This window comes from Triturus cristatus, chromosome 7 (genome assembly GCF_964204655.1).
Source record: "Triturus cristatus chromosome 7, aTriCri1.1, whole genome shotgun sequence".
Classification (NCBI taxonomy): domain Eukaryota; kingdom Metazoa; phylum Chordata; class Amphibia; order Caudata; family Salamandridae; genus Triturus; species Triturus cristatus.
In genome coordinates, this window is record NC_140590.1 from 1,783,571,556 (window position 1) to 1,783,586,667 (window position 15,112).

The 15,112-nt window shown below is 41.1% G+C and overlaps 1 long non-coding RNA gene across 1 annotated transcript in view; it reads left to right on the forward strand.

Annotated features, from left to right (window-relative positions):
* The window catches only part of LOC146813110 (uncharacterized), a 121,532-nt gene that overhangs the window by 71,959 nt on the left and 34,461 nt on the right, over positions 1 to 15,112 (forward strand). Inside the window, exon 5 of the long non-coding RNA XR_014966012.1 lies at positions 11,083 to 11,168. This is a non-coding gene — a long non-coding RNA (uncharacterized LOC146813110). The remainder of the gene's footprint in view (positions 1 to 11,082; positions 11,169 to 15,112) is intronic.

A 15,112-nucleotide genomic window follows, 5' to 3' on the forward strand; every position in this document is an offset into this window, starting at 1 on the left:
GCATTCACGTAGAGTTGGCATTAAGCAGATGACACTTTTCTTTTCTGCAATGTTCTTGTATATCTTCTCTGCAACTATTTCTTCTTTTGGAAATATATTATGTAGCAGCCGACTCTGTAATGCTTTTTTGCCAACTTCTGTGAGTAGTCCAATCCTGATATCTTTCAGAATACTTCCATATTCTTCATCGTTTGCTTGCCTCATATTAGTAGTAAGTTCCTTGTACTCAAAGAAGGACCAAATATTTGCATTACCAATGCTTCCCAATGACTTCTTTGTGTCTTCATGTGTCACAGTATTAAACACTGGTTGTCCTTTAACTGGAGTAAGCTGTAGAAGATCCCCAAATACTATGACATGTTTTCCACCAAATAACACGTCATAGTCTGTCCTTAGAATTTGCTGCATTCTTAAATGCACAAAGGCAAGCATTAAGTTTGATACCATGCTCACCTCATCAATAATGAGAACTTGCATCTTCTTCAATACTCTTGAAACTTCCAAGCATGCTTCTCCAGTTAGCTTGTTGTATTGTATTTTGTTCTCATGCTCCACTGGTAACATTAGCAAACGATGTAAGGTGATTCCTTTTATGTTATATGCTGCTAACCCAGTTGGAGCAGTAATCACACAAGACAAAGTAGAATCCGTTTTTTGCTGTAGGTAGCTTCTGATGACTTTTATTAGGAAACTTTTTCCAGTTCCAGCTTGTCCGCTTACATACATCCTGATTGGATGAAATGATGCTTCCGGTGATTTATCAAACTTCCTTTTGTTTGCTTCACCAAACATCCTTCCTCACCAATGACTTTATATTTTCCATTTTTGATGTCTTCTGCGGCTTTCCGTGAATAAATGTAGTTCTGCAGCACTTCATAGAGACACATGTTCTCCAGATGTTGACTTCTCTTGGGATAATATGTGTCCAACATGTTTGATTTCAAAATATCTGTACTTTCTGGGTCATTCTCGGCCAAATATTCAATTTCTCCAACAGATTTCAGTACCCGATTTCTCATTGCTGCAAGGCCTAAACTTGCCCAAATTATTCTTCTTGATTTCGAGTAGAGACTTGCAGAAGATAACCTATCTGAACATTCGTAGGATCCAATTTCTCGATGCGATAACATCTTTAAACTGAAACTGTACAGCTTCTTACTGACAGTCTTCTCGTGAGAAATCTCTTCCCACATTTCCTTCAATTCCGTTTTCTCAGATTTAGTAATGTAAGACGTTACATATCGAGCAACAGCAATGGAATTGTCAGCTACATACTGTATATCCATGTTAGCATTCCACATGGATAAAATGACTGGGTTGTAGTCATTTATATTTTTTGATTCTTCTTTTCTTTTTAGGTTGTAGGTATTCTTAGGTGATTTTCTTGTGATAGTATGTCTCACAGATGACATAAAACTGTTTACTCTTCCATTTGAAAGAACAGGTCTAGGAAATCCAAATCGACATTTAGTGTAGTATTTATCTTTGCTCTTGTATTTCCGTCGACAGTATTTTCCACACCGATGACTTTGGAAATGTAAAACTTGCTCCTTTAACTTTTTCTCTTCTGTGCTTTTTGGTATAGCACATGTTGCATATTCTTCAATGTAAGATAACACTGCTTCATCAGTATCTGTTCCAAACTTTGGGGCATCCTTGATCCACAACAGCATATGAATATGAGGAGCACCTCTTGCCTGGTACTCTTTTCTCCAAAAGAAATCCACTACTTCTCCTAGAGGTGGATTTTTTTTATTGCAGATGAAGGACATCATAGCCTCAAATCTATGATTGAAATATCTGCAAACATTAACCGGATCCAATGAGCACAGTTCTCCTGCTGTCTTGTATTCGATGTTTTTAATGTTTGAATTTGCCTCTCGTAGAAAATCCAGGTAATCATCCCAAGCGTACTCAGCACAGCTTAGGGTAAGGAACCATGTTGGTGTTTCTAAATTTCGTAACATGCATTTTAATTCACCATGGCGTCGGTACCAATATTCATTTGTCCCACGCTGACAAGCCATCAGATTGATCAGTTGTGTTTCCAAATGATCATCTCGGTGCTGCACTTTCTCCATAAAATCCTTAGCAGACACATTTTGTAAATGTACTCCACTTTTTAAAATGTGATTTACTGCATAAGATAGTGCAGACAAGTCGCTTTCAAATAAAAGATGGAACAAATAAGGAATACTTTGTCGAAATCTGGGATCTTCTGCATATAGTCTTGTAGTCCGATACTCAGAAGCTGGAATCTGTTCTGGACGTTCATCGTATCGTCCTCCTTTTCCTGTAGGAAACAGCTGGGGAAAACATCGAGCTTCCAAGCTCTCCTCCCATACACTCACGGGAGTTCCTTTTGCTTTCTTCATCTGAAACAGATCAATATTGTCTCCCATAACTTCTTTTGAATGAAGAGGATGTATGCTAAAATGTTCATAAATTTCTTCTTCCTTTGACTTGTCCACTTTTTCAATTTGTCCAGTTGGTGTTTCTGTGTCTTCTTGTAAATCTTCTTCTTCTTCTTCTATATTAATTGTTTCATACCATTTGTTATTCCTTTTCAAATACAAATTTGCTCTTTGTACTTTCCGTACATCTACCAGCTCCTGCCAAATCTTCTTATTCTTTGTAGGTACACCATTAACCAGAATAACTAATGGTTCAGTTTCCAAAGTATCTGCATCAATAGTTTCCATATTTTTTTTCAAATCCAAGGGCAAATACACCACTCTACCTTTTAAACCTCTCAGTAAATCTGAAGGAGGTAATTTACCAGTTTTGGGCTCCATACGTACTATGGTCTGGAACGGATGAACACATTGAATAAGTATAGACTCATATGTATTTAATTCAGAAAGATCAGCAGGAATAGCATCCAATTCTAAATTATTATTTACAGCTCTGGTCGGCATTCTATTTTCCTCTAACTTGTTGTAACAGTATTTACAAATACGCTGATCTTCACCCAATTCAAAACAATTTTCAAGAAATATATATGTGGCAAAATCCTTCCACTTATAATTATCTTCATTTTCACTCTTTCTGTAGAGATCAACATTCCTGGTTTGTTTTCTATAATGAGTTCTGCGGCAACAAATACAAGTAATATTTGGTCTTTCATTAGAGATTATTGCAAATTTTGTTATGTGATCATTAAATGTCTTACTTACAGAGGGTTCTACATTCTCTTCCACTTCTTCCTCATTTACTGTGTCCTTTTCTGCACTGTTTTGTTCAGGACCAAAGTAACAAAACTGAATTTCATCAACAACCTTCTCTACATCTGATACCGATCCACGGAACAGAGCCCTATTCAATTCATCTAACTTTATTGCTGGACTTTTAGCAAAATACAACCGTCTCACAAACGTTCTCATTTCAGTATGATGAACAGCCAGCATCCTAAAATGATGGAAAACACTATTACACACTTTTCTAGATAGACAAGCCAGAGAATGACCCTGCAAACCAGTATTCTCTCTCACTCTGCATGGATCTAGACTTTGAAGCACCTTAATCTTCTGTTTTACACTTTTTTTACTATATTCTCTTAGAAACTCACGAAATTTATCAATAGATTCCTGACGCACAGTGCAAATACTACTACAATTCCAAGTGTACACTGGGGCTTTAGGACGTCTCCCCATAGCCTCATCCGCCATCACTTGTACCTCATCTCTTGGAACCATTATCTCCTTCTCCATTATGCAACCATTTTTCACTTCATAAGCACGACCTCTGGTGTCAACTGCATGCAGCAAACTATTACTTTGAAAATAGCTCTCTTCATTAAAAAAAGGTTCACTACTTGAACTATGCATCCATTTTCCTAAAAACACTTTACAAAAGTTTGTTCTGTTCACTACTCTTTTCCTTTTGCTTTGTGATTTCAGTACATTAACCATTTTATCTAATGTACGCATCCTATTCAAAATTAAAATGAATAGTTTCCTTTTTAATTCTAATGCCTTTGCTGCAATGGCTTCAATTTCTTTTTTTCTCTTGTAATATTTTGCCTTTTGCTTATATTTCTTCACATCCTTCATCAAATTGGACATAACTCTTCTCTGAAACATTTTTCTACGTATCTCTTTAAACGCTGTTTTTCTGTTTAAGTTAATCTTTATTGTTGCAGAAGGTATATTTGCATTAACTAAATTCTAAATTTTTTCCTGTTTTTTTCTATTGAAAACATTCTTTCCAGTACAGACATTTTGTACATTTTTCCTTTTTTTGAATATGTTCTTTAAAAAATCTTTTGTCTGCTTACCAGAATATTTTTTCTTTTTCACAACATGAGCATCTCCAACTAACTTAGGTCCTCCAGTTGTCTTCAAATATAGGTTTTTTTTGTGGTCTTTCTTTAGTCTGAATTTTGTAGGCATCTTAAATTTTGTTCACTGCTCTTCAGCAATACCTGAAAAAAACTAAAAAAAAATTCCTTTATTTTATTTAAATATATTACTACATTTTTTATGATCTTTTGAAATCTTAAAATACTATAAACCCCTTTCCTATAAATGAAAATCACAATAACACCTTCACAAATTAAATATCTAAAAACAATTCCTGTGTGCACGCAGAGTCATGCTTTGAAATTAGGCAGAAAACGAAATTTCTTTGCCAATTGCAAAGCATACTTACTACTCTTTTTTTTGGCAAGTGATAAACACTTTTACAGACTGACACATTATGAATCCACTTTTCAGAATTCTTAAAAAAGCACATGTCCAAACTGCTTTTTCAGACCAGCACCATGTGTAACCTGGGTGACTGACTACACTCCAGCAAGGGCAACCAGCCTTATTGATGCTGAATGTATTTGCATTACTGACTGAAACCTCAAACCCCACTCGGTTGTGAATACTATGCATGATTCCACAGGATAAGCAGCTGGGTGTGTGCTAAGAGTCTGCTTCTGCACAAAAAAATGGCTCCCCCTTTCCATCTAATGCAAATGTGAAATCACCAGAGCAATACGCAATAAATCTCTGCCTGTAATTCCTCTTTGCACACAGAGTCATGTTTTCACATTAGTCACAAAATGAAATTCCTTTGCCATTTTGAAAGCACACTTACTACTCTTTTTTTTGGCAAGTGATAAACACTTTTACAGACTGACACATTTTGAATCCACTTTTCAGATTCTTAAAAAAGCACATGTCCAAACTGCTTTTTCAGACCAGTACCATGTGTAACCTGGGTGACTGACTACACTCCAGCAAGGGCAACCAGCCTTATTGATGCTGAATGTATTTGCATTACTGACTGAAACCTCAAACCCCACTCGGTTGTGAATACTGTGCATGATTCCACAGGATAAGCAGCTGGGTGTGTGCTAAGAGTCTGCTTCTGCACAAAAAAATGGCTCCCCCTTTCCATCTAATGCAAATGTGAAATCACCAGAGCAATACGCAATAAATCTCTGCCTGTAATTCCTCTTTGCACACAGAGTCATGTTTTCACATTAGTCACAAAACGAAATTTCTTTGCCATTTTGAAAGCACACTTACTACTCTTTTTTTTGGCAAGTGATAAACACTTTTACAGACTGACACATTTTGAATCCACTTTTCAGATTCTTAAAAAAGCACATGTCCAAACTGCTTTTTCAGACCAGCACCATGTGTAACCTGGGTGACTGACTACACTCCAGCAAGGGCAACCAGCCTTATTGATGCTGAATGTATTTGCATTACTGACTGAAACCTCAAACCCCACTCGGTTGTGAATACTGTGCATGATTCCACAGGATAAGAAGCTGGGTGTGTGCTAAGAGTCTGCTTCTGCACAAAAAAATGGCTCCCCCTTTCCATCTAATGCAAATGTGAAATCACCAGAGCAGTACGCAATAAATCTCTGCCTGTAATTCCTATTTGCACACAGAGTCATGTTTTCACATTAGTCACAAAACGAAATTTCTTTGCCAATTTGAAAGCACACTTACTACTCTTTTTTTTGGCAAGTGATAAACACTTTTACAGACTGACACATTTTGAATCCACTTTTCAGATTCTGAAAACAGCACATGTCCAAACTGCTTTTTCAGACCAGCACCATGTGTAACCTGGGTAACTGACTACACTCCAGCAAGGGCAACCACCTTATTGATGCTGAATGTATTTGCATTACTGACTGAAACCTCAAACCCCACTCGGTTGTGAATACTGTGCATGATTCCACAGGATAAGCAGCTGGGTGTGTGCTAAGAGTCTGCTTCTGCACAAAAAAATGGCTCCCCCTTTCCATCTAATGCAAATGTGAAATCACCAGAGCAATACGCAATAAATCTCTGCCTGTAATTCCTATTTGCACACAGAGTCATGTTTTCACATTAGTCACAAAACGAAATTTCTTTGCCAATTTGAAAGCACACTTACTACTCTTTTTTTTTGGCAAGTGATAAACACTTTTACAGACTGACACATTTTGAATCCACTTTTCAGATTCTGAAAACAGCACATGTCCAAACTGCTTTTTCAGACCAGCACCATGTGTAACCTGGGTGACTGACTACACTCCAGCAAGGGCAACCAGCCTTAGTGATGCTGAATGTATTTGCATTACTGACTGCAACCTCAAACCCCACTCGGTTGTGAATACTGTGCATGATTCCACAGGATAAGCAGCTGGGTGTGTGCTAAGAGTATGCTTCTGCACAAAAAAATGGCTCCCCCTTTCCATCTAATGCAAATGTGAAATCACCAGAGCAATACGCAATAAATCTCTGCCTGTAATTCCTCTTTGCACACAGAGTCATGTTTTCACATTAGTCACAAAACGAAATTTCTTTGCCAATTTGAAAGCACACTTACTACTCTTTTTTTTGGCAAGTGATAAACACTTTTACAGACTGACACATTTTGAATCCACTTTTCAGATTCTGAAAACAGCACATGTCCAAACTGCTTTTTCAGACCAGCACCATATGTAACCTGGGTGACTGACTACACTCCAGCAAGGGCAACCAGCCTTAGTGATGCTGAATGTATTTGCATTACTGACTGCAACCTCAAACCCCACTTGGTTGTGAATACTGTGCATGATTCCACAGGATAAGCAGCTGGGTGTGTGCTAAGAGTATGCTTCTGCACAAAAAAATGGCTCCCCCTTTCCATCTAATGCAAATGTGAAATCACCAGAGCAATACGCAATAAATCTCTGCCCGTAATTCCTCTTTGCACACAGAGTCATGTTTTCACATTAGTCACAAAACGATATTTCTTTGCCAATTTGAAAGCACACTTACTACTCTTTTTTTTGGCAAGTGATAAACACTTTTACAGACTGACACATTTTGAATCCACTTTTCAGATTCTGAAAACAGCACATGTCCAAACTGCTTTTTCAAACCAGCACCATGTGTAACCTGGGTGACTGACTACACTCCAGCAAGGGCAACCAGCCTTACTGATGCTGTATGTATTTGTATTACTGAGTGCAACCTCAAACCCTTAAAGTATTCCTTATTTTTACCAGTACACCTTAATTTATCGTGAAAACATAGTCCATATTATTTTACATGTTCCTCACATTTAAATTTCTCCCAAAACAGAAAATAATAAACACAACTTCAACAAAAGGAATTCCAATTCTATTATTCATTTCTTAATTTACCATATACATCCCCTCTCAAACTCTAAACTCACCTTTTAAATTAGTTAGTTGTGAAAAAAATGTGGCACTCAAACAGCAGATTATCAGAGCCAGGATCTCTGTTCTGTTCACCTCTCTCCTCTCAGCAGAACCAGATAATGGCAAACTCCCTCTCTTTTTCCACACTTATACATGTTAATTTCAAATCTCAGTGCTTCCCCCTTTTTTTCAAATGTAATCACACATTTCTATTGGTTGAAAACCAACCCTTTTCCAAAAGTACCCTTCCCCCAACTTGACTTCTGCCAAGTACCCTTCCCCCAACTTGACTTCTGCCTGCTACCATAGCAACAGCTCATGGAACACTGCTGTGTGGAGTTAGGTCAGAAGTTCGCCACACAATGTTTCAATTCCAAAGAGCAGGAGTGCTTGACTTTTCAAACCTAACAGCAAATCCATAGTACTGTTCTTTAGTAACACATTTTTCTGTACCAATACAAAACATGCTTCTATAAATTTACACATACAGCCTAGTTTTTATTCTAGAATGGTATGAAACAGCCAATCAGTTCTTTTTTTTATTAAAAAAATATGTATGCCTCCATTTCCAAACTGTCTTTCATTTCTTTTTACCATTCTACTGAATTACACCTCCTGAGTGCATCCAGTTCTCCTTTGAAGATGTTCACAGTGTGGATTGTAGGGCACAGCTATGCCTTCTGGAGTGAAAAGTATGCAGAGAAAACAGATATGGTGAGAGACCTTGCTTTGCCAAATGTAGACATTAAATGGATTGGTCAGAGAGGGTTAAAAGTGGCACCAATTGATGCCATTGGTGAAATCCTTCATGCAAATCCAACACCTTGACCTCATAATAGTGCACTGTGGTGGCAATGACCTAGGCACTTTGACTGGGGTAGGTCTGGAAATGCTTATGAAGGACACCTTTGCACAACTGTTTTCACTTTTCCCTAAAACTGCCTTTGTGTTTTCTAACATATGCCAAAGGCAAAAATGGAACTGGTCCAATCATTTTTGTCCGCAGATTGACAAAGCAAGAAAGCACGTCAACAAATCTGTTTCTGCTTTCCTCCGTGACTATGGTATGGGTTCCATTTACCACAACAGCTTGCGTTACGACATGCAAGACATTTATAGAGGAGATGGTGTACACTTCACTGATGAAGGGAACAGAGTCTTCCTCTTGAACCTTAGACTCTGCATCGGTACTTACTTGTAGGTACCAATAAAAAATCGCTTCATAAACACAACGGCTCTTTTTAGAGCCCCCTAATATCTAAACACTTAAATCTGCATTTCATTTCTTTTTTTTCTTTTTTTTTACCGTACGCGTATGGTGAGCTTACCGTACGCGTACCCCGCGATTTTATTTAAAAATCAATAAATGTTTTCTTTGTACTTTTCTGTCCTTCTTTGACCCCCTTACAAATGTTAGGGGGTCTGTAACTCTCTTCCTTGCCCCCTTTTCAAGATATCACCCTTTTTTACCGGAGTGAAATACACAAAATGGCGGCCGCCGCTTCCTGGTTTCGACCGATTCGAATGTTTACTAAGATCTAAGAGCCAATCAGAATCGCGCTCGCGCACGTCACCGTACGCGTACGGTAAGCGCACCGTAAGCACACCGTAAGCTGGCTCAGATATATATATTGATTTAAAGGCTATTTTCTCAGAATCTACTGAACAGATTTACACCAAACCTACAAAAGGCACTTCCTTGACCTGAGGACTACCTCTCTGCCAAATTTCATTAAATTCTGTTCAGCCTTTCGGGCTGTAGCTTTGTCTAAAGGTCCTATGGAAAAATGCATGGGAAAAACGCGTTTTGGGACCCCCTTTTATCTCAGCCCCCGCTTGACGAATCCCCCCGAGACTTTCAGGGTAGGAGCGGAGCGTAGCGCCCCACGTATTTTGAAAAATTCGCGAGGATTCGTCGACCGGCGCCAAAGTTATTCAAAATAGAATGTTGCGGATTTCCTATGGAAACGTGGTCCTAACTATAACTACCTACTGGCGACCGCCAGTAGGTAATATATATATATACATATATATATATATATATATATATATATATATATATATATATATATATATATATATATATATGACGTGCTTGCAAACTACTGCAAGTCTACTGTATTCTGATAATACTAGCTATAGTCCCCTACGCTTTGCTACTGTGGCGCAGTTTCTTTTACATTTTCTTCAAAGTAAGAATCTCCAGTGACACTTTCCACCTATACTGTCTATTGATGATAGTACATCCAAGCATACATCCATTAAAGTAAACATTTATCCTTCTTTTTTATATATCTCATACTTAGTTGGTTTCACCAACAACCACCCATGCTTCTGCTCCTTCCTTGCTTGCCTTGACTTTGAGTTTGAATTTGAACCAAACACCGCTGATTCTTGCTATCTAGCACTACCCACCCATACTGTGTCGCCCACCCAGGCAGGCATTCTCTTTCACCTTCCACCCATCCTTCAACAACCCATGCATCTGATCTGATTACTATCAGCCACCTATGCATGCTTCCAACAACATATCCTTCTCTGCCAGTCAGTCATATTACTTATCTCGTCCGTCCTTCCACCCTTAGTTCTTTCCCTCTTTGTTCAACACATCCATCAAGGTCATCTGATCTGAGTTTGTCTTCTCCATAAAACCTTCACAGCTGATTTTGGAGTCAAATAGAAGAGGCCATTGGTTACTCAACTCACGCTGCTAATGCTAAGTAAAGGGTGTCTTCTTCAACCGTTGTATAATGTTCACTACAACATAATAAGTCGCACAGTACAGTGAAATAGTGAACACACTTCCATCTAGTAGTAATGTCAAGAAGTAATGAATAACTTACCGCCGCCGGCCACTGCTGCTGGCTCATCCCCTGCCTCTCCTGCAGGTGCCACCAGTTCTCCTGCCCCCTCCGGAATGGCCGCATCGCCGCTGGCCCCGCCGGCACTGGTGGATGGTAGTGTGCCTAGAAAAAAATATCACAAATTTTTAGATGCCTGGAAACCTCCCCCTATTTTAATAGTGTTCACTTGGAACATTGAAAAAAAAGTTAATCCAACATACATCAGCACTAGACAGTAAGTACAGTCAGACATTAGTAGTGATATGGTTCCTAGGTTAATCTAGTCCTACTCTACTCTTTTAAAAGTTAGCCTGAGCCATGTGTAACCCTTTAAGATTCATCATGTCGACTACTATTCTTTTGGTGCATATTTAATTATACCTGCCAGCTTATTGACATGTGCAGTAGACGCCTTTGAGGCCACTTGACTGTTGCGTACAAGTGAAGAGGTCAAACAACAACCCACTTATTGAGTTTGTTTAGTCCATATTGCTTAGCCATCACATACATGTTACACTTTTTGCCATGACTGCAAAATGCTTGCATTCACCAGTATACTATCTAACGGCTAACGCGCAACATTTTTCTCATATAATAGGCGGAAGATTCCCTTCTACAAACAGAGATTTACAGAGCATATTATGATGCAAGATGATGTAACCAGTATTTCTACTACGTTCTACGGTGAGGGGTCTGCCAGAATTCAAAAGATCTTGGCTCTTGTTCTTGTTGTCATGCACTTGTAAATGTTTACTGTTTTAATCTTAGGCTTTTTGCTGGCTTATTGACTATGGCTGTAGTAAATTAAATTTCATATTAACGATGTACAGAGTTTGTTACTTGTTTCAAATAAACGTTTTGAACCTACACATAGTGGTATTTGGTGTGGTGGGGTGGACTTACACAAGTGAGTGAGCAAAATGGTGTTATTATGTTCTGGGTTGTCTGTCTCAGTCATCATCAACATTGTGTATCTTCTTCGTGGGGGGAGTCGGGAGTGGGACTCTAATGTGAGACACTATAGCTAGTCGGTCAGGGGATCGTGGGTTCTTCAGACTGAGGTGTGATCAGTACGGTCCAACCTCCCATCACCAACATCCTATTTTGTTGTGCATAGTTCTGTATGTGGCTCTGCAGAATCACTAGACAATAGTAGTATCATGTACTATCCGATCAAAAATACTAGTCAAATATCTGGTTGGCAATTTTGTTTGTGGTAATTGTCAAAGCCTCAACATTGAGAAGACTAGAAGAGGACGCCCCAAAGGACAGGACACAGTGGCTAGAGCTATTGGTCAATCAGAGTTTTATTATTCCAAAGAAAACCTTCAATAAAGAGTGGGCAACTGTGCAAGCTTCGCTACAGACAGAGTAATATTTTAGTAATAGTAGTAGTAGTAGTACAGAGAGTCATAGCAGAGGCAGTTAGAAGCAACTTAGTTAGAGGCAGGGATAAACAGAATTTGGAAACAGATAGTCAAGGTCAAAGTAAGCTTTTGTAAAAAATAGAATTAGAAAGTAGAACCATAATTTATAGTTCGGAAAAAAAAATGCATTACAAGTTAGGGAAATATAAATGTCAATATAACCACTGGAGGATTTACTGGGGCCAGCAGCAAGAGCCTCGGTAGAGCGCGACTACGCGAACTACGCCCAGGGTTAAACACAATGTCAACATGCATCTCCCCTTCACATTGCAGAGGGGCACACAACATCTCCAGCAGAGCACAGAAGACAACATATCTGTGATGCCGGAGAGGACCGCCACACCTTCGACACCGACACCCTACAACAGCCCATGGACATCCCACGCAACCCACCACCAGGTCCCGGGCAGCCAAGCTACTTAGAGGAGAACACAGAGCCTGCAGCAGACCAGACAGCAGGAAGCACCCGCAAGCACAGTTGGCTCACGACACTTCACCCACACACACATGGCAGCCTTAGTGCCATGTGTGAGCACGCCAAAAGGAGGTGGCCGAACAGGTGTGGGTGGGGTCCGAACCCATGGAAGGCGAACTAGATCACATACTTTGGTGTCTATTACCCTTCAGGGACTACCCACACCCCACAAAGGAGCCCCACACTGTCATAGAGACACATGCAGATGCACATTCACAGTACAGAACCACACCCAGGGGCACGCAAATAGGAGTCACACACCCAAGTTGGCTCTGTGTACGACGGCCCAGGCCACCCCCCTTACGAATTGAGAGGGTGACGACAAAGCTACATGTCCAAGCTCTAACCCACTGCCTGAGGTGACATGTCTGCATCTGCTGTACACAGCACAATGTAATATCATAGGGCCTAGGGCCCTCGTGCATACAACAAGACCACAGGGACACACGCAGATATTATGTTGAACTGGCTACTGGCATGTGCGCCCGGCCCCTTTATTGGACGGGCCACAAATACAGTGACTCCTGTGCTGGATGTGTGTAGGGTGAGTGTAAGCCAGCCCACACGGAGTGCTTGGTGCTGGCAACCACTTGAACAGTGGACACCAGTGCAACGGAAACTGAAAAATCTGCATAACAGAGTCAACTGCTGAGCAACATGGAGGGAGCCAGAGAAAGTCCAGAGGACACCCAACATGCGAACAGAAGTGTCTGTGAGTTGCAGTGCACTGAGGTTGGGGCACTACAGCTGAGCGCACCCATGTGAAGAAAAAGTCTCGGATTGTGTCCCTTCGAGATATTCCTGATGCAGATGCAGTGGGGTGTGTTAGACCTGCATCATCTTCCTCATCAACGTCCCAGGTCTCCCACACTGCTTGAGGTGACATTGCTGCGCAACCTCTCCACAGCACAAAACTCAATCAGTAACGGACAATGGCTTGCGGTGCGCTGAGTCAGTGGCACCTGGAGTGCTGAGCAGGGTATCAGTGTGATGATGGCATCCACGACAGGTGTGAGCAACTCCTTAAGTCTGTCAGGACCACAGTTTTGACTCTGGCAGATGGCGGTTGGAGGTGGTCCTGGCAGTGGTGGCGTGTGCCTCCTGCGGTTATGCGACGTCCAGGCCGGTCTGGACTTGATTTGATGTGTGAGACCCGGTGGACCGCATTTGAGGCCGTAGGAAGCGGACAGCGCAGGGCCACAGACACATGGCGTTGATGACCCTAAGGCCATCGCCTCAGAGGCCATCCAATATCTCAGAAGAAGGGGTCCTGGACCTGATGAGCACAGAGCTAGTGGCCCCGGCTGCACAGCTGCCGGCACAGGCACTCTGCCACGGGACGGTGACTTGCAGTGCACTGAGATAGGTCCACGCGCAGTGATCGGGTCCTCATCGATGTCGAAGGTGAATGTGGCGGAGGCTTGCGGGGGACAGAGGAAGGTGTCCTCCAGGGCATGATGCGGAAGGTCTGATGTTATCCGGAAGCAGCAAATGGTGGAGTGGAAAGCGACAGCCTCGTTTTCACCACCACTTCGGTATCAGCTACATGAGGATGAAACCTAGCCCCTAGTCCATAGACTCAGACGCCACCAATGTACGATCAGAGAGTGTCCATGAATGTCAGGGAACAGACTTAGTGGCACCGGTGCTAAGAGGGGATGCAGTCTGCGATGATGCCGGTACACTGATATGAACTACGCTATAGCTAAATCAAGACTCTGTGACCTACTGGACTGCAGTGTAGGCCGGAGGCAGCGGTCAGCAGCGACCCACACCCACCTGTCATTGGCTCACGATGCACAGAGTTAGTGACACAAGGGCAGTTGTCAGCAGTGTTCGATCACCTCCGTAATGATGATCCTATTCCCTTCGGACTGCAATGCATCATCCTCTTACGCCTCTCCTTGCGTGCGATTATATGTATACTGCCTTTGAATAATCGATGTTCAGTTCCAATTCTGTGGCCTACTTGTGCGCAGCGTAGGCCAAGGGCAGTAGTCCACTTAGGCCCACAGACACGTGCGTCTGTAATGCTATGATGTATGATGTATGATGTGTGACTTGGTGGCACCACATCGAAGGGAGTATAGTGACATAAACTCTGCCTAAATAATGTTCACTGCCATGGTGTAATTGTGGTAAATATTCTTTTTACCTTGACTGAATTTCATACGGAATCTAAAATAAAGTAGAATAGCTCAGAATAACAAGAGGCAGAATCCGTGGTATAAGAGATTTTCTGAATGGGCTTTATTCCAAAATGGCCGACTCGAGTGGCGGCCTTCAGGTTCCGTCACCACGAGGGTTCAGGAAGTGAAGTACAATACTTTATTGACAAGAAGTAACTTTTATAGCTCATACATTACAATGAAATGAATGCAAAAGGCGTAACAATTGATAAGAAAAATGACATAGTGGTACGTAATCGAAACTAGGCGTAATAAGGAGCAGAAAGAAACATGATTGGCTCTGATTATCATGCATAGGTGGATCTATAAGATAATACTTAACATAGATGCGCGCGCAACAGCATGACGTGTGATTGACGTGCAACTAGGGGGTGAAGGGGACTTGACATTTAGCTCTACATGTGGAGACGAGAAGTCTGGGGGGTCGAGTCAACCTAATCCTAAATCATATCTAACATCCTATGTTTAGAGAACTATGTTATCCACAAGAAAAGACTCTCGGACAGAATCTATTCTATACTGACTGTGTGTGCGTGT